At 47.2% G+C, this 25,761-nt stretch overlaps 1 long non-coding RNA gene across 1 annotated transcript in view; it reads left to right on the top strand.

Annotated features, from left to right (window-relative positions):
• Nucleotides 1-25,761, top strand: part of LOC128342345 (uncharacterized) — a 63,424-nt gene that overhangs the window by 17,637 nt on the left and 20,026 nt on the right. Inside the window, exon 3 of the long non-coding RNA XR_008314915.1 lies at nt 22,912-23,004. This is a non-coding gene — a long non-coding RNA (uncharacterized LOC128342345). The remainder of the gene's footprint in view (nt 1-22,911; nt 23,005-25,761) is intronic.

The following is a 25,761-nucleotide window of genomic DNA, read 5'->3' as shown; positions in this document are numbered from 1 at the left end:
CCTTGGGCCAGTGGTTACTGCATGCAATTCTTGCCCATGTTGGGTCCCTAGACATGGCTAACCAGTTGGGTGCAGAGATTTGTATATCTGCAATCCAGTTTGTATCCTGTTCCTATTCTGGAGGAACACACAGACCTCATACCATTTCAAGGGGAAAGGGGTCAGGACCTTGGATAGCTCCAAGCAGGACTGCAAGAGAGCTGCATACAATAACAGGAGGCTATTCTCATGACCTCACAAAAGCGGGTTAAGGGAGCCAAGCCCGCTTCTGGGAGGTCGTGTGCTGCAACAGGAGCTGTGCAGCTCCCGGCAGCAAATCTCTCAAAATGCCCTTCCCCTTAAATGAGGTTAGCGGACTGAACACTCTGCTAACCCTGTTCTGATCGTGATTTGCCATGGTGCGGATCCGCACCGCGGCGACTCGAGAGGAGACCCCCGACCATGAGGCTACAGCAAGCCTCCCAGCCTTGGGGGTCTCCCAAGAATGCCCCTCACACTCGCACGGAGCATCCTGGGACTTACAGGGGCCGGGCATCCCCTGATCCCAGCTGCCCCTACCGGCTCCATGATGGAGCCGGTAATCGTGTGGGTGGCTGATCCGGCCACCCAGGGCAAGTTCCCTGCTCGTCTGCGGGGAGAGTGGGCTAAGTTTATTGAGCCTCCATAAGATGGATGTTGCTCCAGCGACTGCTTGGAGCTGCCTGGCATTTTTAATGGCTGCTGACCAAATAGAGTGCTCCTGCCCCTTTCCTGCAAAAGGCACCTTTCCCTTTGTTGCAGGAGGCACTGTTGTTCAAAGGAGCCTTGCTTGACTTGCTAAGCACTGGCTCTGGCAGTATTGGAGGGGTTGGCAGGTCCTCAAGGGGCTCCTCCAATGATGAAGGCAGGGCCATGCCTTAGGTTTGTAATGGGAGTACAGGCTCTGGGTTCCCTAGTTCTCCAGGTGTGAGGGGATCCTGTGGCTTGGAGTTGCCCAGGCTCTTGGTCAATGGTCTCATCCCCAACTGGGGGGCAGTGTCCTAGATCTAGGGTCATAAGAGTTTGTTGTGTTTCCCAGCAAATACTGTGGCATGCAAAATCTTTGCCCCTAAGGATGGTGAAGTTTCCTGTGTTCACATGACTGGCTGACTGGGACGGGAAGTTCAAGTGGCTGCTATTGCCTCAAAACTCATATGAATTGGCTCCCAGACAGGTAGCTCCACTGAGGTCCATATCTGCAGATCAAAGATATCTACAGAACTGTCATACTAAATCTTCTGGATCTTGCAACTGGTTTGGTATTCTTTTCCCTGGTTTTAATGTCAAGACTGTGGATATCTGTTCAAAGCACTGATCTGCAAGCCCCCCACTTAGTAAAGTGGGGATCTTGCAGCTATGTTCCACCAAAGGCCTCCCCACTGCCAAGCAGGGTAAGAGAAGTCTTGTTCCTGGCCCTAGTCAGAACTAATAACACACACTGTGAAAATAAGCAGGCTGGGTGCTTGCTTTCCTCGCAATGGCACTAGAACACTAACTCTTTAGTCCTGTTCAGATATTATATTGTACCTGTATCTGTATGCATGTCCATGTTTATGTGTGAATGACTAAATGAGGCTATTCTCACAATGGGGAAGAATCGGGCTAAGGGAACCTAGCCTGGTTCTCCGCCATCGTGAGAACCACCGGGCTTGCGGGCAAGTCCGGTGGTTCCAATGCTGCTAGCCCGCCTAAGAACCCCTCCCCTTAAACCAGGTTAATGGAGTGAGCGCGCCATTAACTTGATTCTCTTGGTCATGAGATGCCGTGCCATGGTGACTTGTGAGGACACCCCCGACCGGGAAGCCTCCCACTCTTGGGGGTCTCCCCAGAATGGCCAACAGTTCCATGACGTAGCCGGTAATCATGTAGGCAGTCAATCCGGCCGCCCAGGGCTAAGCCCTCATGGCGCTTCACACTGTTCATGTGAAGCGCCTCTGTGTGTGTTTATTTTAAAAGTGAACCTGGGTACAAGCACTGGCAAATGAAGGGAAGTGTACATGCAGCAAACATAATGAGGTAATTCACACCATCAAACATTGTGCTCTACCCAGCTTTCGGAGCTGTGTGTGCTGCCAATTTTTGGTTGTATGGAAGCAAAGTAAGAGGAAAACCTGGGCAGAAGTGATTGTGTGGAAGCAAGGTAGGAAGAAAAGCTACCCAGGTTTTCCTCCTATCTTGATTCCACACACTCTCTTCTGTCCAGGTTTCCTCCTCCCTTGCTTCCACACAATCACTTCTACTCAGTTTTCCTCTTACCTTGCTTCCACACCACCGAAAATTGGGTGCTCACATAGCTTCCAAACCTGGGTAGAACACAGTTTTTAACTGTGTGAATGACCTCATTGAGTGAATAGAACTGTAGATGTGTACACTGTACACAGATAGCACAGGAGTTGGGCATAATATGTGATTATTATTTCTCCTCCCACAATAATATGCGAATATTTTCTCTCCTGCACACAGGAGGCAATGCCTCATCTACCCTGTTCTAAGTTGCCATGTAAAACAGAACCATTGCTTTCTATCTCTTGTCTGTTCCTGGCCAAGCTGGCCCCACGGCTGAGCAAAGAGGCAACTATTAAGTGGGGTTATCTATATTTCGTAAGGGAAGCAGCTCAGTGGTCCCTATTCAATGAAGCACAATGGCTAACGCGATGTGGAGTGGAAGTGTAGCCTGATGCTGTTAAGAATGGGCGGTTGCCCTAGCTGTGCTTCCACAGTTTCCCCCATTCATGACAATGGGGGGAACTTGGGAAGTGCTGCTCGTTCCGCTAATTCTTAAGAGCATCCGGGCAGCTTTCCAGCTCTGCAGCAGTCCCAAGGCACAGTGGGACTTGCAAAGCACAAGGCACAGTGCTATGTCTCTGCACATCACATTGCACACTGAGGATATTCTCGCGGCCGCAGAAAAGTGGGCGAAGGGAGCCCAGCCCGCTTTCCTGCAGTTATGGGAACTGCTGGGAGCCGTGCAGCTCCCCGCGGTCAGCCTGCTTAAGTCCCCCCACTATTAAACAAGGTGAGCGGAATGAGCGCTCCACTAACCCTGTTTTCCCGGTCATGTGCCACCACAGCGTGGCTCTGCACCACAGTGACAAACAAGTAGGCCCCCGACCGGGAGGCTACAAGCAGCCTCCCGGCCTTGGGGGGTCTCCCCAGAATGCGCCATGCACTTGCACGGGGCGTCCTGGGACCTCCGGAGGCTGAGTGGCCCCTGATCCCTGCTGCCCCTACTGGCTCCGTGAAGGAGCCGGTAGTCGTGTAGGTGGCCAATCTGGCCACCCAGGGATGGCTCCCTGCTTGTCTGCGGGGAGAGTGGGCTAAGCCCACTCTCCCCGCAGAGCCTCACTGTCTTTTTCAGCAGCGGTTTGCTGGTTTCTTCCTTTCGATTTTTGCTTTTGCTTTTTGGACTGTAAGATCATGTGGGACAGGGAAACATTATTTTATTTCTTTTGCTGTATAAACCACTTTGAGAATGTTTTTGCTGAAAACTGGTATAAATGTTCTTAATCATCATCATCTTCTTCATCGTCGTCGTCATCATCAGCGAAATAATCTAAGAACATAAGACCAGCCCTGCTGGATCAGGCCCAAGCCCACCTAGTCCAGCGTCCCATTTCACTCAGTGGCCCACCAGATGCCTCTGGGAAGCCCACTGGCAAGAGGTGGGGGCATGCCCTCTCTCCTGATGTTTCTCCCCTGCAACTGGTATTTAGAGGCATCTTGCCTCTGAGGCTGGAGCTTTATAGCCCTCAGACTAGTAGCCATTGACAGACCTGTCCTCCATGAATTTATCTAAATCCTTCTTAAAACCATCCAGGCTATTGGCTGTCACCACATCGTGTGGCAGAGAATTCCACAGGTTAATTATGCATAGTGTGAAAAAGTACTTTCTTCTGTTGGTCCTATGTTCTTGGCAATCACTTTCATGGGATGACCCCTAGTGTTGTGAGAGAGGGAGAAAATTTTCTCTCTATCAACTTTCTCCACACCATGCATTATTTTATATACCTCTATAAAGTCTCCCCTCGGTTGTCTTTTTTCTAAACTAAAAAGCCCCAAGTGTTGTAGCCTTGCCTCATAAGGAAGGTGCTCTAGGCCTTCTCCAGTTCTATAATGTCCTTTTTGAGGGATGGTGATCAGAACTGTACACAGTTCTCCAAATGTGGCTGCACCATAGATTTGTATAAGGGCCTTATAATATTTGCAGGTTTTTAAAAATCCCTTTCCTAATTATTCCAAGCATGGAATCGACCTTTTGCACAGTTGCAGCACATTGAGTCGATGCTTTCAACAAGCTGTCCATCACAACCCTCAGATCCCTCCCCTGGTCAGTCACTGACAGCTCAGATCTCATCAGCGCTTTTGTGAAACGGAGGGTTTTTGCCACAATTTGCATCACTTTACTCTAGTTTACATTGAACTACATTTGCCATTTTGTCGCCTACTCCTCTAGATTGGAGAGATCCTTTTGAAGCTCCTCACAATCTGTTTTGGATTGCACTAGCCTAAATAGTTTGATGTCATCTGCAAATTTGGCCACCTCACTGCTTATCCCCAACTTCTAGATTATGTATGTATAAATTTAAAAAACACTGGTCCTAGTACAGATCCCTGGGGGAACCTCACTTCTTTCTTCCCTCCATTTAGAGAACTGTCCATTTATACCTACCCTCTGTTTCCTGTCCTTCAACCAGTTACCAATCCATACATGAACCTGTCCCCTTATCCCATGACTGCTAAGTTTTCTCAAGAGTTCTTGGTATTTATTTATTTACTTATTTTACAGCCCGCTCTTCCTCCAAGGAGCCCAGAGCAGTGTTCTACATACTTAAGTTTCTCCTCACAACAACCCTGTGAAGTAGGTTAGGCTGAGAGAGAAGTGACTGGCCCAGAGTCACCCAGCAAGTATCATGGCTGAGTGGGGATTTGAACTCGGGTCTCCCTGGTCCTAGTCCAGCACTCTAACCACTACACCACGCTGGCTACTTTGACAAAGTAACTTTGTCAAAAGCTTTTTGAAAGTCCAGGTTATACTTTGTCAATTGGATCACCTTTATCTACATGCCTGTTGATACTCTCAAAGCACTCCAAAACGTTGTTGAGGCAAGATTTACATTTGCATCATGGTTCTCCTCCAGCAGGGCCTGTTCTTCTTCTATATGCTTAATATATGTTGGACCTAAATTTCCTGGCAATCAATTTCATGGGATGACTCCTGGTTCTAGTGTGATGTGTGTGAGAGAGAAATTTCTGTCTATCCACTTTCTCTGTATCATGCATGGATTTTATATTCCTCTGTCATGTTTCCCCACATTTGTCTTTTTTCTAAACTAAAAAGTCCCAGGTGTTGTAGCTTTGCCTCATAAGGAAGGTGCTCTAGGCCCCTGGTCATCTTGGTTGCCCTCTTCTGCACCTTTTCCAGTTCTACAATGTGGTGACCAGTCCACCAAAACTTGATTAATTTATGTGCATGGGCAGTGGTGACACTAGCACCCCACAATAATGGGCACCCTAGGCAACTGCCTTGGTCTGCTTAGTGGACAGGACAACATTGCTGGACAGTTCAGTAAAATAGAAAGCACTTGTCTCAACATTTCTCTCCATGTTGACACTCAGTGACCACTCTATACCTTCAGCCCATATTTAAAGGCGTTTTGAGGGGCACAATTTACAGGTTGTGCTCTCTGCAAACTGTGGCACCTGGGCACAGCTCACATGGACATAGTGGCCACACAGACTATGTGTGGGTGGCATAATCCTTATGAAGGATGCACAGAACCATTTGTCATTTCAATTTCCTAGGGATGCTGAGGAGAAGATGCTTTATTATACCATGGCGTTAGCATCATCCTCTCAGATTTCAGCATCCCTTCTCTCCCCCAGCTGGTGAGAAGATTTATGGGCACCATAAATTGACTTTATTAAATTGACAGAGTAAGGCCTTTGACACTGTTTCACATGACTTACTCCAACACAAATAAAGGAAATGTGGGTAGATTTTTGCCACTGTAATCTTGGTGCATATAACTGGCTTGGTGCATATAACTGCCTAAGGGATCGTTGCCAATGCTTCCATGTAGACCTAGAATGGGACAAATAAATGAGGGAATACAAGATTCTTCCCTGGTGGCCCTAGTTGTGTTTAAGATCTTTACTTCAGCAAGAGCATGGAAAATAGGCTTTTGAACTGTGCAGCTGATTCCGATTTTGGGAGGTCTGCAACCATCTCATGGGGCAGGGTCATTATTTAAAATTGTCAGCAAAGTGCAAAAAATTGCAAGAAAAAAGGTTGAAATTTAACATAACTATAAAAGGGAAGTCCTGCCCTTGCATAATGGTGACACCAACCTGGAGCTAAAATCCAATTTCAGTGGAGAGCCAGGTCAGAATCATGGGTTCTGGATGGGGCCCAATAAGACCAGGGCCCACTGCTTTCTAACCATTTCCGAAGCCTTTCTAACTATATTGAAGTCAATTCCCATATCTGGAGGCCTTCAGTGTGCTCAGGGAAGCCATGATATTGCCGGCCTCTTGGCATGTACAGAATTTCGGAGCAGACAAGAGGAAGCCTAGATCAGTCCAAGAAACCTCCCTGGGGTCACAATAAGCCTCCCTTTCTCTCCCTTGATGCTTCCGTTGTGCTGAGTGGCCAGCAATCCCGGTGCCTGCTCAGAGTGCTAGAGATTCGGAGCATACACAGAGAGGCCTGGAGTGGCTTGCAAAATTCATTCCGGATGAGACAACTGGAGTTTTGGTGAAGTTCAATATAGTCACCCCCAAATTTTCTGAGCCATGGCATAGCAAAATTGGCAGCCAATTTAGTGCACCACTGCCACCGCTTCCCCACTCGCCTGCCTGTCTCCTCCTGTATTATCTGCTGCCTCTTACTACTTCCTCTGCAGGGCTGGAAAGTGTCAAGGGCCTGCGTCCCATTCTGCAGATGCAGGCTCCACAAGGTTGGGGTATCTCCCTCTCACTGGATGGATTGTCTGCTGAGTCCCCTGAGTCTGAGAATACTGGCAAAGGCACATCCTCTGGTCATAGGGCGGAGATGGACCTGGCACAGCCTGAACATCCCCTCCTGATTCATTAGGAACATAGAAACATAGGAAACTGCCATATACTGAGTCAGACCATTGGTCCATCTAGCTCAGTATTGTCTTCACAGACTGGCAGCGGCTTCTCCAAGGTCGCAGGCAGGAATCTCTCTCAGCCCTATCTTGGAGAAGCCAAGGAGGGAACTTGAAACCTTCTGCTCTTCCCAGAGCGGCTCCATCCCCTGAGGGGAATATCTTGCAGTGCTCACACATCAAGTCTCCCATTCATATGCAACCAAGGCAGACCCTGCTTAGCTATGGGGACAAGTCATGCTTGCTACCACAAGACCAGGTCTCCTCTCCCAGCTCTCCTCTCCCATTCCCCAAACTGTCTGCATCACCCCCAGCCAAGGTGTCTCAGGTCATGACAAAGGATTGCAACCTAACCTGATACTGACCCATCAATGGTCAACATCAAAGAGGTGTATTTTTGTGTGTGTGTCCCTTTTAAATGGAATTCCGTTTACAGGAATCTGCTGTGCAGGTCCTTCCTTTTCCACTTTCCGGCCCCACCCCAGGAGCTGGGGGAGTTGGAAGGATCCTTGCCATCTGCTCCAGCCAGCCTCATCCACCACCTCGATCTGCAAATGTGCAAGGCACAAAAGCAGCCGGCCAGACCTCACGTCAGCCTATGGGAATCAATGAACAATTAATTACTATCATCAAGTGCTACTCTACTCCGGGAAGACAGCACACTTATATTTATCAATTACTAATTAGTAGCTCTTGCCCGGCTGACAGTTGTCTGTCAGCCAGAAGAAAGGCCGCTGCGTGTGGCTCTCCAAGAGGTTGGTTCTTAGCGGTAATTAGTGGAGCTCCACTATGGCTCCGGGTGTTGTTTTGCCGTGAAATCCTTTCCTAACAAGGCTGGGATTTTCAAAAGGATCCTCAGGCATCTCGGTGCCATTCTCCTGATTAATTTCACTGGGGGGCTGGGCCTCCGATGCCTGTTTTCGTTTGCAAGTCTTTCCCAGAATCCGTGCAAGAGGAATTTATTTCCTTGGATGACAAGCAAGAAGTTCCCAGGTTCATTTATTTGGGTGTCACGCCTGCCCTGTCTCAAGGACTCGTGTTTGCTTATTTTGTTATTTAGTTAGCTAGTTATATCATCTCAAGACTTTTTGTGGTTTTTGATAGCCTGATCAGTACTTTGGAGGCATTTTAAGGATTTATGAATCATGTTCCTTTATGGGAGGAGAGCTGGTCAAAGGGAGGAGAGTTGGTCTTATGGTAAAGGTAGAGTTGTGCCATCGAGTCAGTGTCGATTCCTGGGGACCACAGAGCCCTGTGGTTGTCTTTGGTAGAATACAGGAGGGGGTTACCATTGTCTCCTCCCGCACAGTATGAGATGATGCCTTTCAGCATCTTCTTATATCGCTGCTGCCCGATATAAGTGTTTCCCATAATCTGGGAATCATATCAGTGGGGATTTGAACCAGCAACCTCTGGCTTGTTAGTCAAGCCATTTCCCTGCTGTGCCATTAGGTGGCTGGTAGCAAGCATGAATTGTGGTAGGAAGCATGAAACCTTTGCTAAGCAGGGTTGCATTTGAATGGCAGACTACATTGTGTGAGCACTGTAAGATATTCCCCTGAGGTGACGGGGCCATTCTGGGAAGTGCATCTGCCTGCTTGCATGCAGAAGGTTCTGAGTTCCCTCCCTGGCAGCATCTCCAGATAGGGCCGAGAGGGACTCCTGCCTGCAACCTTGGAGAAGCCGCTGCCAGTCTGTGCAGACAATACTGAGCTACATGGACCAATGGTCTGACTCAGCATGTGGCAGTTCCCTCTATTCCTATGTCAAACACATTGATAGGATATTAATATTTACATACCAGTTTTTATAACAGAAGTTCTCAGAATGGTTTATATAGCAAAAGGAGTGAGAAAATTAATTGATTGATTGATTGATAAATTTATATGCCACCTTTCATTAATCATTCAATTTGCTGTAAATTTTGTTTACAGCAAAATTTATAAACAAGATTGTAAAAAAGACGCAATTGAAATATTAAGCTAAAAATATAAAACAAATCTGATTAAAAATTTAAAACACAAGCATAAAAGCAATACAAAGTACAAAGAGCAGCAGTAGAGACAATCATATAAAAGCCTGGGTAAAAAGCCACGATTTAACATCCTTTCTAAAAACTGTGATGGAGACTGAGGAGCGAATGGCCACTGGGAGAGCATTCCAAAGTCTGGGGGCAGCAACAGAGAAGGCCCTGTCCCACTTGCACGACAGCCAAGCCTCCCTCATTGTTGGCACCCGGAGCAGAGCCCCCTCAGATGACCTCGTCAAGCGGGCAGCAACCCTTGGGAGCAGGCGGTCCCTCAGGTAGCCTGGGCCCAAACTGTTAAAATGGTAAGCTTGCAGTCTAAGGAGAAGCAGAGGGGAGACACCAGCAAAAGCCACTAGGGAAAGGCTGTGTTGTGCTGAATACGTGAAGTGCTGTATTGGTCTCCCTGTTAAATAGAAGACAGCGGCCACTTTCAAGGTGCCTCTTTTGCCTTCATCTCCTGCTCTGGGCTTTCCCAAGGCACCTGACTGGCCGCTCTTAGAAATAGGATGCTGGACTAGATGGAACTTTGCTCTGCTCCAAGAGGATTCTTCTTAGCTTCATCTGAAAGAGGCTCTGGGAGCTTTACTGTTGCATAGTCTAAGTCAAGGCCCAGATGGAGAGTTTTGTGTGGAGCAGACAGTTCTCTACTGCACTATTGCAAGCACTTCCCAAGCAACATTGCAAGCAAGACATCCCAAGCCATTTTAGTGCAGGAAACCTAAAAGATGCCACCGTGGTGGTAAATGCCTATGAGTAAACAACTGACAATAGAAAAATCGCTCTTCTTTAATGGCAGCCCCAATTTTGTCACTTGTGAAAACTGGACCTGCCAAACAGGGAACAGAGTATTGCAGTTGGTGTTCTCTGCAACAGGAATCCCCAGACATTGCTGACTACAACTCCCATTATCCCCCACCAAAGGCCATTGTGGCTGGGGATGATGGGAGTTGTAGTCAGCCACATCTGGGAATCGCTGTTACAGGAAATACTGATGGGGTCTTCTGCTTACCTGCTATCAGGCAGGCTTGCTAACAAAGGCGTTCTTACCCCCGGTCCTTGGAGCCCCAGTCTGTGTCCTCCAAGGTCCGAGGGGTCCTCCAAATATCTAGGGGGGCTCCTGCCACCACCCCGCACCCTCCCCTCCCCTGCCCTGCCGCGCCGAACCACCGATCTTTTCTATAATTTTAGCTGCCGTGTGTGCAGCCGGGAGGTGGGGGTGAGCTAGGTGAGCTGAGCAGGCCTCCCCCCCCCCATGGTGGCGGCGGCAGTGGGCGGAGCAGCTGCTGGGCCTGTCCATCCTGCCCAGTGGTGCTTGAGAACTGCAAGGCGCTCCAGTGCACCTGCCCAGTTGGAACAGATCGTCACAAGCCCACGACATCACAGGCTTGCGACAATCTATTCCAACTGCACAGGTGCACTGGAGTGCCTGGCAGTTCTCAAGATCCGCTGGGCTCGATGGAGAGGCCCAGAGGCCACTCTGCCTGCTGCCACCACCACGGGGTGGGGTGGGGGTGGGGGTGGGGGTGGGGAGGCCTACTCAGCTCACCCACCCCCGGCCACACACATGGTGGCTAAAATTATAGACAAGATTGGTGGTTTGGCGAGGTGGTGAAGTGGCAGCAGCCCCCCCCCCAATGCAGGGGGGGTGTTTATGGGGGGGGACTCGCAGCAGGGAGGGCCTTGTGGCAGGGGCAGTCCGGGCAGCAAAATTACCTAGGTGCCTCACTGCTTGCTAACTGACCACTAAGAAATCCCTGCCTGACCTATTCCTGAACCTTTAAGAGAGTTTAATAAGCAGAAATCAGCAGGTGAAGCTTCTCACCACATGCAGCTAAACATGATTGCCCGTTAATGGCAGCAGATCAAATCACTCTCAAAGAGAAAGCTATAGCAACAATTCTTGCTTACTACCACAAGACCAGCTCTCTACCCTATCAAGCCTGGGTTGCTTGATTCAGAGGCTGCACAGTACTTGGGGAAAGGCCAAGGAGGTCAACAGCACCCTCACTAGCATGGTGACGGGGTCGGTCGGTGTCCCAGAGAAGCAGCAGCTACGGGGCTCTGTGGTCACCAGGAGTCAACACCGACTCGACGGCACACTTTATCTTTAATTCACTATAACACAACTTTGGATGTCAGTTTTCTTGTGCTCAGCTTGACCCAGTGCAAACATTGTAGGGATATGACTGAACTGGATAAGAAAATTCCCAGATGGTTCTTCTTGGGAGTAACCCTGAAATTATCTTCTGAATATCACCTTGGAGACGTTTTGATTCTCTATGATCAGATTTTTTATTTTATTTATTTGTTTTATTTTTTTTTTTGCAACAACATGCAACACATTCTGTTTGCTTTGTAACCATGAGCATTCAAAATGTGCTGTTTAAAAAAACACAAGCGTTTGGAACCTCCCAAAATCTAATCAAACCTTGAAGGCTGCTGAAAAGAGTTTCCAACATCCTGGCTGCACGGTGCTTCCCCCTCTCCCAGTTTAAACATCAGTTTAAATATTAGACTTTCCCAGGAGGGAAAATAATCTCTTCTCACCTGACACTGCTGAAGCCTCTGGCTCCTTACTGAGTAGATTATTAATGGCAGTGACTATTTAATCTCTCCCAGGTAAGGCATCCAAAAGAGTCACACTGTTGATCCGCAGACAAGTCAACATGTTATCGCTCTGATGACGTTATCATTTCCCAGTAAGGGGGTAGGTGAGCAAGGGAAGCAGCAACCCCGTTGTCGCCCGTTGAAAAGCACAGATCATAAGTTATCACTCGTAATTAACTTGCTCAAACAAAAGTCGGATAAATCAGTCATGTCTGGGCTAATAAATAAATCTTTGGTCAATGACTATCTGGTAAATGGGCAGACATAGGTCAGTACCCTGCATTTACAACATTTCCTGGGAGAGGGGTAGGATAAAAAATGAATAAGAACATGCCCTGCTGGATCAGGCCCAAGGCCCATCTAGCCCAGCATCTTGTTTCCCAAAGTGGCCCACCAGATGCCTCTGGGGAGCCCACAGGCAAGAGCCAGTGAGGACATGCCCTCTCTCTTGCTATTGCTCCCCTGCAACTGGTATTCAGAGGTATCGTGCCTCTGAGGCTGGAGGTGGCCCATAGACACCAGACTAGTGGTCATTGATAGGCCTGTCCTCCATGAATTTGTCTAAGCCCCTTTTCAAGCCATCCAAGCTTGTTGCCATCACCACATCCCGTGGCAGAGAATTCCATCGATTAATGGAATTAAATAACTTTGGTGGGCTGGCATGTCTTATTCAAAAGAGAACTGTACCATTGCATGGGCAGCCACAGGGGCTGTATGTTCCCCCTCCACCCAGCCATCCCTACTGTATTATGGAAAGTTTGGTTAATTTTTTTCAAGCCTTTCTCCCTCCTCTCTCAATGGCTTACAAAAACCACTGTCAGATACAGTGACTGATATCCAGACTAATGAAGTACGTGTGCAATGAGCCAAGTTATTCTAGTGCATCATTTCAATAGGAACGTAGGAAGGTGCCTTATACCAAGTCAGACCACTGGACCATCTGGCTCAGTATTATCTACTGTGACTGGAAACTTCTAAGGTTTCAGACAGAGGACATTCCCAGCTCTAGCGGAGATGCCCGGGACTCTCCTGACATCTCAGCCATGGCCAGTTCTAGACTGCTGAACACTTGATCACGGACATTCTGTCACTGCTACAGCAGCTACTGTGCCTCCCCTAGAACTTCAGAACAGCTGGAGAAGGCAGAAGCTGAAATGTCTTGCCCATTATACTTCTCTTTGGTTAATAAACAATAAATTTATACCATTATTTTTGATTAACAGCATCCTTCAGAGGTCCGGATAATACTTGTATGGAGTTCTGTTTGTAGCTTCAGACATTCTCTCTCTCTCTCTCTCTCTCTCTCTCTCTCTCTCTCTCTCTCTCTCTCTCTCTCTCCCCTTCTACACACACACACACACACACACACACACGCACACACACACAGAAAATGGGCTTGCAGTTTGCAAGCATTCCACCTGTGACATGGAGTCAAGGTGACATGGAGTAAAGTGGGGGTGAGTGTGCAGGGCAAACACTTTTTTAAAATGGAGGACATTGGCACTGCTGGCACCCGACATCCTGTGGGGTGCCTAGGAGGCCTACGCAGGGTCCCCAACCCCTGTCCTTGCTGCTGAGCTGGCCTCAGCGCATGTGGGTGGCCATTTGAGTGGTCAGCACACGGCACTCAAGCAGTCGAGTAGCTCTGTGAGGGACCATTCCCCATGCTTCCCAATGGGAGAGTTTGCTCATATTTTCTGGAAAGTCAATGGACTTTTCCAGGTTTTTCCATTATTTTGGTAGTCTGGGCGAGGTCTGGAACCCACCTGTGAAAACAGCATGGGTCTTTCATGGTTTGGCTTGGGAGTTTCATGTCAGTCAGTGAGTTGGTAAAACACACACATACACACACACACAACCAGTCTGACTGACAGCAGCTCTCCAGGGCTTCAAGAAGGAATTTTTCCCAGCCCTACCTGAAGGCACCAGGGATTGAAACTGGAAAGCAACATCCCTGAATGCTCTGCCATTGAGCCCATCCCTGAATAGCGACTTGGTCTCCTGCCCATCAAGAGTGAGAAGGGGGAGGAGCTACCCATGTTGAAAATCTCCTTATTCACCAATGGGGAAGGTGGGATGAACCGTCACCCACCCCTTGACCTTACTGCAGAATCTCCCTTCCCATTTGCTGGAAGGTTTGGTGGCATGGTTGCTGCTTGTGCTTAATATATGTTTCTTTTTAGATCATGAGCCCTTTGAAGACAGGGAACCATCTTATCTATATCTATATCTATATCCATATCCATATCCATATCTATATGGATATGAAAAAAATATAAAAGAGCCCCTGGTGGCGCAGTGGTAAAACTGCCGCCCTGTAACCAGAAGGTTGCAAGTTCGATCCTGACCAGGGGCTCAAGGTTGACTCAGCCTTCCATCCTTCCGAGGTCGGTAAAATGAGTACCCAGAATGTTGGGGGCAATATGCTAAATCATTGTAAACCGCTTAGAGAGCTCCGGCTATAGAGTGGTATATAAATGTAAGTGCTATTGCTATTGCTATATCTATTTGATTGATTGATTAAGTGTCGTCAAGTCAGTGTCGACTCTATATCTAGGAAAACTGGTTTTATTTTATTTATATTTATATCCCACTCTTCCTTCAAGGAGTCCAGTGCAGTGTACATGGTTAAGCTTGTCCTCGCAACAAGAGCGAGTGGTGTGCTCTGCAGTTAGAGAGAGAAATGACTGACCCAGAGTCACCCAGTGTGTTTCATCATGGCTGAATGGGGATATGAACTTGAGTCTCCCCAGTCCTAGTCCAACACTCTAACCACTACACCACACTGGCTTTCCGAGAATATGTACCTGCCAGATAAGTTAGGCTAGAAAGTAAACTTCAAACTTACAGGTACAGATTCAGAACACATCAGCAAATGAAATCAGTCTAATATTGTATCTGATTGTCAATTTCCAGCTAACCTGCCACTTGGGGGTTTTGCCTTTGAAAGAAAAAAAAACCCTGGTTGCACAGAATGGATTCTCATCATTATACCCTCTGGAAGGCAGAATCTGCTCCTGTCTAAAAGCCTGCCTCGACATTAGAGTGCTCACAATTAATCCAAGCAGTGCCATGTTCTTCTTTTAATGGCATGCAGACGCTTAGTCATTTCCTCAGTCTTGTTTTCTCTTGATCCCCTGGGGAGCTGTTGCACGGATATTTTGTCCCTTACCTTGGCATCGCGAGGCATTTCTGCTAATTCCAGAGCTGCATTTCTTAATCTAACTACTACTAATTCCAGGAATCCAACCCTGCCGTTTAATGGGTGTTTGCCATCAGAGACTTACAAATGCTTGCAAGTTTCATGGTATACCAGGCATTGTAAAGCACAGCACAACACAGAGAGTAGGTCACTATAAGGAGAAGATCATCAGGCCAATAAGTTGGGAGACTTCTCAAACTTGGGGATTTTTGGTGGGATTGTTGGGGATTGTTGTACAACTCCCGTCTCCCTGGCCTGTGGCCATTGTGGCAGTGGATGATGGGAGTTGTATGATGATGGGATCTTGGCACCCAAGTTTGAGAAGCCCTACTGTGAGTGATATTATCTATCTATCTATCTATCTATTTATTTGATTTTTATACCACCCTTCCGAGCTGGCTCAGGGTGGTTAAAAAGGATGTTTCCTGACGTTCGTACTACACTCTTGATATCCTTTTGACACATAAATTATAGATCTGTTTTACCAGATCTATAAGTGAAACAGTTCTGTTGAAGCTGCTTTATACTGAGTTAGACCCTTGGCCCATCCAGCCCAGAATTGATACACAGAGGTTTCTGTGGTGTCAGACACCGGTCTTTTTCATCACCTGATACCTGATCTTTTTGTACTAGAGACACCAGGGGTTGATATTGGGACTTTCCTACATGCAAACTATAGCCCCATTCACGCAACCATCAGTAAGAGGGAAGAAGGCAGTAAAGAGGTCATCTGGTGCGGGGCGGGGGGGCTCTGCTCCGGGTGCCAACAATGAGGGAGGCTCGGCTGTCGTGCATGTGGGACAGGGCCTTCTCAGTTGTTGCCCCCAGACTCTGGAATGCGCTTCTGCTGGCCATCTGCTCCTCCATCACAGTTTATAGAAAGCATGTAAAATCTTGGCTTTTTTAACCCAGGCTTTTTAATGATTGTTCCTATTACTCCTACTTTGTTTATTTTATGCTTATATTATGCTTGTTTTTTTAATCTTTTAATCAGATCTGTATTTTTATATTCTAGCTGATATTTTAATTTTGTAATTCTTGTAATCTTGTGTTAATTTTTGTGTGAACCACCTTGAGATTGTTTTAATGAAAGGCAGTATAGAAATTTAACAACAAACAAACAAATCAACAAGCCTAGCTATTACTGTTCGTGAGAATCTGCAGAGATTCCACCAACCAACCACACTCAAATGTGGGTAGCCAGACTCTCATACCTTGTTCTTTACCAAGGTAGGACAAATAGAGGAGCCATCCTACCTCAGAATTTGATCATATGTCAGCATTTCCCTTTTGCAACATTTCTTGGCAGCCAGCCACCATGAGAGCCAGCCACCAGAGAGCACTGTAGCTAGAGGGGCTGCTATCTGTGAATGTGCCACTCTGCAAAGCACACTCTATGGTCCTTTCCTAGCAATGGCTGCAATAGGGCCCACCTCCAGCCCCTTTGTGGCCAATCAGAGGACAGCTGATGCTCTAATAAGGATCTCCAGTCTCCAGCTAGCATAATGCATTCTAGGATAGCTCTTTCAATCCTTGGAGGACTCAGTTCCTGGATTCTGAAACAGAGATCACAGCTGCGTTACTCGTATGTGCTGTGGGTTTGCAAAGCCAAAGAGAGGTTGTGCTCATCTGTGGGAAACAGGGTAGGAAGCCGTTACCCCTGTTCTGAACAAGCAGTTTCACAAGCAATGTTACCACCATTTCTTGCATTTGCTGCATTAGCTATGGGAGTGCTGCTTGCACAAACACACATTCAGAGCAGCATCAGGGCTGCTTAAGAGTCCACAGCAGCCCCAGGACACACTTTCACGGAGGTGTAACAGAGCACATCATGTGGCCACTATGTTCAAAGTGGTTCACTTCCAGGTAGATGTGCCAGCAGACATCTTTGGAAGTAAGCCACTTTGAACATAATGAGGCTTACTATATAGGGGAGGGGAGCTGGTCTTGTGGTAGCAAGCATGAATTGTCCCCTTTGCCTAAGCAGGGCCAGTGTTCCCTCGAAGGCGTGTGCATGTGCGCACGCTCACAAGTTTTGTGATGTCCGCTCAGTTAATTTTAGATGCCGCTAAGGATGAATCAGGAAGGCCCCACTCTGAACGCAGGTGCACACTGCCTTGATACTTCCTTGATACTGCCAAGTATCAAACAAAACTCATTCCGCACACAGATGAAAACAACACTGGTCTGCATTTCTGTGGGAAGCTACAGGTGAGCTCTGAAGGTATATTTCCCTTAGCGGATGGGGCCATGAAGAAATTTGCCTTTAACTCACAGCCCCACTGATTAAATAGGCTCCCACTAATCAGTCAGCTAGGATTTCAATCCAGGTGTCTTAAGTACAGAGATTTCCTTGCCCACTTGAATGTCACAGTTTCACCTAGCACAGGAGTTCCCAATCTTGAGTCCTCAGATATTATTGGACTACATCTCCCATCATCACATGCACTATGGCAGTGGATGATGGGAGTTGTAGTCCAACAACATATGGAAACCAAAGGCTGGGGACCCCAAGCAGCAAACGACTTCTCCAGCTGCCACTGGGACGAACCAATCCAGAAGCTCCACAATGCCTCCCGATAGCTCACAAAACTAGATCCTTACCACAGCCTTGTGATGTAGGTCTGCATTATGATCTCCATCGGTGGCGAGTTCCAGGATTTGGACAGGAATTTCGTGGTCAGAAAGTGGTATCAGTTCTCTAAGTGGAGAACTGTATGACTACTACTAATAATAACAACAGCACTGTGATGTGGCTGTTATTAATAGACATACAGCTCTCTGCTTTCTCAGCAGATGCAATATCACTCTTGCTGAAAACGAGAATACACATCTACAGTTGATCTTAGTCAAAGGGCCGAGAAGCGGTCAATTGCATGCAAACTATCATCTGAGTGGGATTCCAAATCTCTCAAAAGTTCCTTTGTTAAAACAGTTAAAAACTGGAGCGTTCCATGAATAACTGAGTCAAAGGCAGGCTTTTCCTCTCCTGACTGAGCACTGCAACAAATCAAGTCAAAGAGATTCATTTTTTCTCCTTTTTGCAGAAAGCATGCTAAAACACAAATTAAATGTCCACATTCCCTTAGGTTTCATTAATACTTTTATTAGTCTTATCTGACTCGCTCCTATTAGCCCGTCCGCTTTGTCACCAAAACCCTGTGGGATGGTAAACACATCTTTGTACTTTATCTTGTAACCTCCTGCTAACCTTTGTCCTTGGACTCCTAGCAACTTTCAAGACCTAAAAGCATTACAAATGGGGAAGGTACTCATAATGATTAATCTCACTGGTCAGAGTCATTATGAAGAGAGAGCCGCTTCCTCCGAACTACAGTGCAGGGCTGGGGACCCTGACATATCAGCAGAGTGACACCTAGCCACCCTTGTTAACGGGTGACTCCGGGGCTGCATGGGGTTGGCACCTTGGAGAGGATTGCCAACTGCCCACAATAAAAAGTAAGAGCAGCTCTGCTGCATTCCAGCAGAGGCACGTCCAGTCCAACACCTCCTTTCACACAGCAGCCAACGAGACGGCGCCGTCAAGCTCCCAAGCAAGGTATGTAGGCAAGAAGAACCCTCTCCAGCTCGTTGCTTCCCAGCAACTGGTGTTCAGAGGCATACTGCTTCTGCAGCTGGAGGTTCTACTGTAGTCAGTTTGGCCAATGTTTTTTGGTTTTACTTTGTTTTCAGGTTGGTTGCCAGAAAACCAAGGGGGCAAGGCTAGTTTTCTCCCCAGAGGCTTAAAACTGAATAAATCTGTACCCCTTCAGTCAGCCTGGATTCAAGCCTGACTGGTGCCTGGGACAGCTTCACAAACAGCCAATTTCCACCCTGTCTTTGACCTAGAGTCAGCAACTCACTCATCCATCCCATCCCACCCCCTTTAAGTGGGATGGACAAGCCTGAGGAGGAAGAGTGAAGGCAGCAGCGAGGGCACTATCACTAGAACCCATTAACTAATGGTTGGTGAGGCTGGCAGTGGAGGCTGCTAATTTGCTGCCTCCACTAATCCGCCAACTGAGGCAGCAGCTGCCTCAATGCACATCATAAGTGGGCCAGCCATGTCGTAGGTCAGGGGTTCCCAACCTGTGGTACTCCAGATGTTGCTGAACTACAACTCCCATTTCCCCAAGCCACAATAAAATTGTAGCTGGGAAGGATGGGAATTGTAGTTCAGCAATACCTGGAGTACCACAGGTTGGGAACCCCTGTCTGAGGCAACCAGATGACTTTTGTACTAGAACTTGTACAAAGGTTTGCCAAAATCTGTTGGGGCTCTGCCATCTTCAGACTTGCCAAAAATTCTGCGTTCTTTCTCCGTGATCAAAACGGATTGGTTGTGCACCCTTGGTCTAATGATCCAAGGGTGCACAACTCAAATGCCCTGGTGGGCCAGAACCAACCATGACTTGGTGTGTGGGGGACCAAGGTCAAGTTTCAGTGCATTAATGATTATGGCACAGCGGGAAATGACTTGCCTAGCAAGCCAGAGGTTGCCGGTTCGAATCCCCGCTGGTATCTTTCACAGACTATGGGAAGCACCTATATCGGGCAGCAGCGATATAGGAAGATGCTGAAAGGCATCATCCCATACTGCACGGGAGATGGCAATGGTAAACCCCTCCTGTATTTTACCAAAGAAAAACCACAGGGCTCTGTGGTCGCCAGGAGTCAACACCAACTCGAGGGCACACTTTACCTTCAAGGCGAGAAGAAAGAGTGATGAAGGGTGGTATCAGAGACTGGGACAGCAAGGTGGCTGGGGACCATCTGGTTTCAAGTGGCCAGCTACATTGAATTACTGCCTCTCATCAGCAGGAAAAGCCAAGAGCTCTTCATGGCTCCTGCTGTTACGGTTTGAGCACAGTTCAGGAGTGGGGCCCGGGAGCTTTAAGGAAGAGGAGAGCAGGTCCTTACCAGCTCTCTGCCACCCTATGCATCTTTCTGCTGGGGCAGCGCACATCCCAAGAATTCCTGCATGGCATTAGCATGCACATGGCATCCATGCATGCACGGCAACATTTGTGTGGTCAGCATGGTGTGGCTGACCACGCATATGGCCCCTGTGCACACATGGATGCCATGTGTGTGCTGGTGCCGTGTGGGGCTTCTTGCAATGCGCGCCACCCCAGCAGGAAGCTGAATGGAGTGGCAGAGAGCTGCTAAGGACCTGCTCTCCTCTTTCTTAAAGTTCCCAAACTGCGCTCCCAAACTGTGCTCGGACTGTGGTTCAAACCGCGTTTTGTGCACATCCCTATATTCTGTCTCCAACATCAGACTTGCTCCACCTTCAGGTCCCAGCATTCTTGATTTCAAGAGCTGACTACCCTACTTTGAGTGTGTTCAGGAGAAAAGGATGGTCTTCATGGCATACTGGGTTACCATAAACATAGAAAAATGAGACAATCTCTTCTAGATTACTAATAAGGGATGGGGACTGCACATTTCTGAAGGGTGAAATAGACAGATGGATGGATGGATGGATAGATAGATAGATAGATAGATAGATAGATAGATAGATAGATAGATAGACAGACACAGAGATTTCGACTCCTGGCACCCACAGAGCCCTGTGGTTATCTTTGGCACAGTATGAAATGATGCCTTTCAGCATCTTCTTATATCGCTGCTGCCCGATATAGGTGTTTCCCATAGTCTGGGAAACGTACCAGCGGGGATTAGAACCGGCAACCTTCTGCTTGTTAGTCAAGCATTTCCCTACGCCACTTAAGGTGACCCTATAGATATAGCTAAAGGACCTTCAAGCGCATGAACAGCAGCCAGAAAATTGTACGTGGGAGAAGAACTTACTTACCTTTGTTGTGAGCATCACTTGAAATGCTAAGTATTATTGTAAGTACATTAACATTAATTTAAAAGCAGCCAAATAAAAACAAATGACCTGGTTTAACAGATCAGATAAAACATTATAACTCTAAGGGAAAAAAAGAAATATTTCCAACTGACATTTAAAAAATGGCATAAGAGGGAGTCTGCTTTTAAAAAAAGAAAGAGCCCCTGGTGGCGCAGAGCCCCTGGTGGCGCAGAGCCCCTGAAAAAGAGCCCCTGGTGGCGCAGTGGTAAAACTGCCGCCCTGTAACCAGAAGGTTGCAAGTTTGATCCTGACCAGGGGCTCAAGGTTGACTCAGCCTTCCATCCTTCCGAGGTCGGTAAAATGAGTACCCAGAATGTTGGGGGCAATATGCTAAATCATTGTAAACCACTTAGAGAGCTCCGGCTATAGAGCGGTATATAAATGTAAGTGCTATTGCTATTGCTTTATCTCGCTGGGGAGAGCTTTCTGCAATTTGGTCCTGCCACCACTGAAAAGACCCTGTCTTTGGTGCATGCCAGATGTATCTCAATAAGAGGTGGGTTAGAGAGCAGAACCTCTGACACGCATCTTAGAACTAGCGAGCCCTAAGAACAGGAACAGGAGATCATAACGGAACATATAGGAGTAGGAGATCCCTAAGGTAACTGGTTGAAAGACAGGAAACAGAGGGTAGGTATAAATGGAGAGTTTTCACAATGGAGGGAAGTAAGAAGTAGGGTCCCTCCAGGGATCTGTACGGGGACCGGTGCTTTTTAATTTATTCATAAATGATCTAGAAGCAGGGGTAAGTAGCGAGGTGGCCAAATTTGCAGATGATACCAAACTCTTCCGGGTAGTGAAATCCAAAACGGATTGTGAGCAGCTCCAAAAGGATCTCTCCAAACTGGGGGAGTGGGTGACAAAGTGGCAAATGCAGTTCAATGTTAGCAAGTGTAAAGTGATGCACATTGGGACGAAAACCCCCAACTTCAAGTATATGCTGATAGGATCCGAGCTGCCGGTGACGGACCAGGAGAGGGATCTTGGGGTTGTGGTGGACAGCTCGTTGAAAGTGTCGACTCAATGTGCGGCAGCTGTGAAAAAGGCAAATTCCATGCTAGGGATCATTAGAAAGGGGATTGAAAATAAAGCGGCTAACATTATAATGCCCTTATACAAAACTATGGTGCGACCACACTTAGAGTACTGCGTACAATTCTGGTCACCACATCTTAAAAAGGACATTGTTGAACTGGAAAAGGTGCAGAAGAGGGCAACCAAGATGATCAGGGGCTTAGAGCACCTTTCTTATGAGGCAAGACTACAACACCTGGGGCTTTTTAGCTTAGAAAAAACACGACTGCGGGGAGACCTGATAGAGGTCTACAAAATCATGCATGGTTTGGAGAATTTGGAGAGAGAGAAATTCTTTTCCTTCTCACACAACACTAGAACCAGGGGTCACTCCATGAAACTGATTGCCAGGAGGTCTAGGACCAACAAACGGAAGTACTTTTTCACACAACGCGTGATCCACTTGTGGAACTCTCTGCCACAGGATGTAGTGACAGCCAATAACCTGGATGGCTTTAAGAGGGGTTTGGATAACTTCATGGAGGAGAGGTCCATCAATGGCTACTAGTTGGAGGGCTGTGGGCCACCTCCAGTCTCAAAAGGCAGGATGGCTCTGAGAACCAGTTGCAGGGGAGAAATGGCAGGAGAGAGGGCACGCCCTCAACTCCTGCTTGTGGCTTCCAGCAGCATCTGGTGGGCCACTGTGTGAAACAGGATGCTGGACTAGATGGGCCTTGGGCCTGATCCAGCAGGGCTCTTCTTATGTTCTTAAGGTAACCTGGACGGGGCTGTGCCTCAGTGGCAAAGCATCTGCTTGGTTCTGCAGAAGGTCCCAGCCCAGGTTCACGCCCTGGCAGCATCTCCAGGTAGGGCTGGGAAAGACTCCTGCCTGAAACCTTGGAGAGCCACTGCCAGTCAGTGTAGGCAAGACTGAGCTAGATGGACCAATAGTCAGTATAAGACAGCTTCCCGTGTTTTAAAAACTGAGCCTGGAAGTAGATTTACAACTGGTGCAGTTGATTTATTATTCTAGCAGAAGACGGGACATTTGTCTGTTGCCCACCAGCACATTTTCAGTCTGATCCATATCAAGGAGCTGCACAGTCTCTGCAAATGGCAGAATCAGGTAAGAATGTTTCACACCATTGTCTTAAAGATGAATTAACCAGACTTAAATGTGAATTCCGTATAACATTCCTTCCTCCTTCTCTTCCAAAAGAATTTGTAGTAAAATCTATATGGCCAAATGATTCCATTCTATTACCTTTAGGGAAGGCCAGCTGTAAGCTGCTCCTGGATATTCCCACTGCCACCCCACCCCACCCCTCACTATATCAAGCTATTAGCATCTCCCGGATTGCTTCCAATAGTCAACTTGGAGATAGATGCAGACTCCAAGCCAGGCTGGAGGTCTGGCAAACCAAGCCAGCCAGGTATTGAGAAGACCATCAGGTTTTACTTGAACTGGCATCTGTTCATAACATATTGCACTAGGCATTTTAACCAAAATATTCCTCAAGAATTGAAATTTTTATATTGATAGATACTTTTAAAGGAATGTTGTTTAAGCTGGAGGGAGACACTCATCTGGTTTTGTACAAGAGTATTAGATTAAAAATAAACACACACACACGATTCGCTAAGATGTACCTGTGGCTAATCCCATGTGTGGCAGCTCTCGCAAGAGTTTGCAAGCGAGAGGAGGGGGAGAGGAAAGCGACAGCGGCAGTGGCAGTGGCACAGATTAGGCCAACGGGGGAAGAAAGTGGCCACAAAAAACGGTGAACAGGGGTCTGTCTGAGGAAAATAAAATGGCAGGCAGACGCGCAGACAGTGGGGAGAGTAAGTGGCGGCTGGCGGGGAGGGTGCTGAATGCCCAGACAGGCCAGCTGCTGCTCCTATGAGACCGGCTGAGCAGGCGGCAGAGAAGGCAGCACAGCCTCCCTCTCTGGGCCTGCCAGCCGGCCAAATGGCAAGTCAGGCCACACTGGGGCCCACTGAGGCCTCTATGCACCTGCTCAGCCTCCTTCTCTGGGGAAAGCAGAGGGCGGGATGAACAGGTGAGCAGCAAGTGGGTGTGTGTGGGGGGAGAGGAACGAGAGAACGGCGAGTGGGTGAGTGGTGGGAGGAAAAGGCAACCAGCGGGCAGGGGTAGGGAAGAATGGGCGACCGGCAAGCGGGGGGAGGAAAGAACGGGAGTCCGGTGAACGGGGGCAGGGAGGAACAGGCGACTGATCAGGGGGAGGGAAGAATGTGCAAAGCGGGGAGGAACGGGCAAGGGCAGGGTAGCCAAAGGCTGAGTGCACTAGCGCACAGATGCTCTGTGCAGGTTCAGCTAGTATTTAATAATGTTCTTGAATCCGGTCTCAAAAGTGGATTGATGTACATTATGTTGTAATAGTTTTGATATTATATCAGCATATTAAATTTGATTATTTGCAAATGTGTCTTTTCTTCTTTGATAATAGTTAGAAGAATCTGTAAAAAATTACAGTTTCTTCAGAATTAAATTTCAAAACAGATTTTTTAGAAGAAAATTGAAATCTTTGTTTCAGATTTCCCAAATTTATATTTAGACAGAATTTTATTTCAGCACTAATTACATTGATTAGGTGGATTCAGGTTTTGTGTGTGGGAGGATCCTTCCTAGGCTGGGCACCTATAGAACCAGTATATACAAGACTTCAGTATATACAGGTACAAGATTCCAAACTGAGCAACCGCTCTTAAATATGTGTTGTACTTTTGAAACCCTGGCACAAAACACATGGGCTGACATCCAGACTAAGTTGCTATTGTTACTACTACCACCACTGCTACTGCTACTACCACCACCGATATACCACTCTTCAACCAAAGTTCACAAAGTGGTTTACACAGAAAAACAAATAATACATAAATAAGATGGTCCCCTGTCCCCAAAGGGCTCAAAATCTAAAAAGGAACATAAGGCAGATACTAGCAACAGCCACTGGAGGGATGCTTTGTTGGGGCTGGTTAGGGCCAGTTGCTCTCCCCCTGCTAAATATAAGAGCATCACCACTTTAAAAGGTGTCTCTTGCTCAGTTAGCTCAGTTACTCATGAATAGTCTCATAGACATGAATGGGACAAGTGCGTCATGACTAACTTTCCCCTAAATTTTGGTCTATGTCCGTAAATAAACATGATTGATTGATTGACTAACTTTCCCCATTAATGTCAGTGGCCATCTTCCTGAACAATAATGTCATGTCATGTCACGTCATGTCATGTCATATATTAATATGTCACATCTGGCTGACATCCAGACTAAAATTACTCCTGAGTAGTCCTACTGAAATTAAGTATGCTCTAGAGTTGCTCCTGAGTAGTACTATTGAGTAACTTAGTCTAGAAGTCAGTCCCTGTGTGGTTTTATTTAGTATTTGGTGTTATTTGAACCTGCAAAATTGTAATAACCAAAGGTTATGGACAACAAACTTTGACTGATTGACTTTATATATATTTACGTATATGGTGATCAAGAAAGGACAGAAAACCAAGCACTGCTTGTGTATAGCTGGGAGAGAGAATCCTGTAATGATTTATATATGCATGCACTCTCCATAGCAGATACCAGGTGCATGCATTTTGTATTTGGCCATAGGAATCCGAGTACAAAATAATTTCATGTTTAAAAAAAGAACATGTAAAACATCTTAAGGAACACTAGGGGAGCAAAACACTTGCATTGCCCTCTGCTGGATGGACCCAGAATTATTCAGAAATATTGACCAGCCAAGATATTCTTCTGTAGTTGACCTAAGGAGTCCCTGCGTTTTGCAATAGCAGTGTCATTTTAGGAACATAGGAAGCTGCTTTATACCAAGTCAGACCATTGGTCCATCTAACTCAGAATTGTCT

This window comes from Hemicordylus capensis, chromosome 2 (assembly GCF_027244095.1).
Source record: "Hemicordylus capensis ecotype Gifberg chromosome 2, rHemCap1.1.pri, whole genome shotgun sequence".
NCBI classification, from domain to species: Eukaryota; Metazoa; Chordata; class Lepidosauria; order Squamata; family Cordylidae; genus Hemicordylus; species Hemicordylus capensis.
Note: the sequence above shows the minus strand (reverse complement) of the source record. Positions and strands in the feature narration are given on the sequence as shown.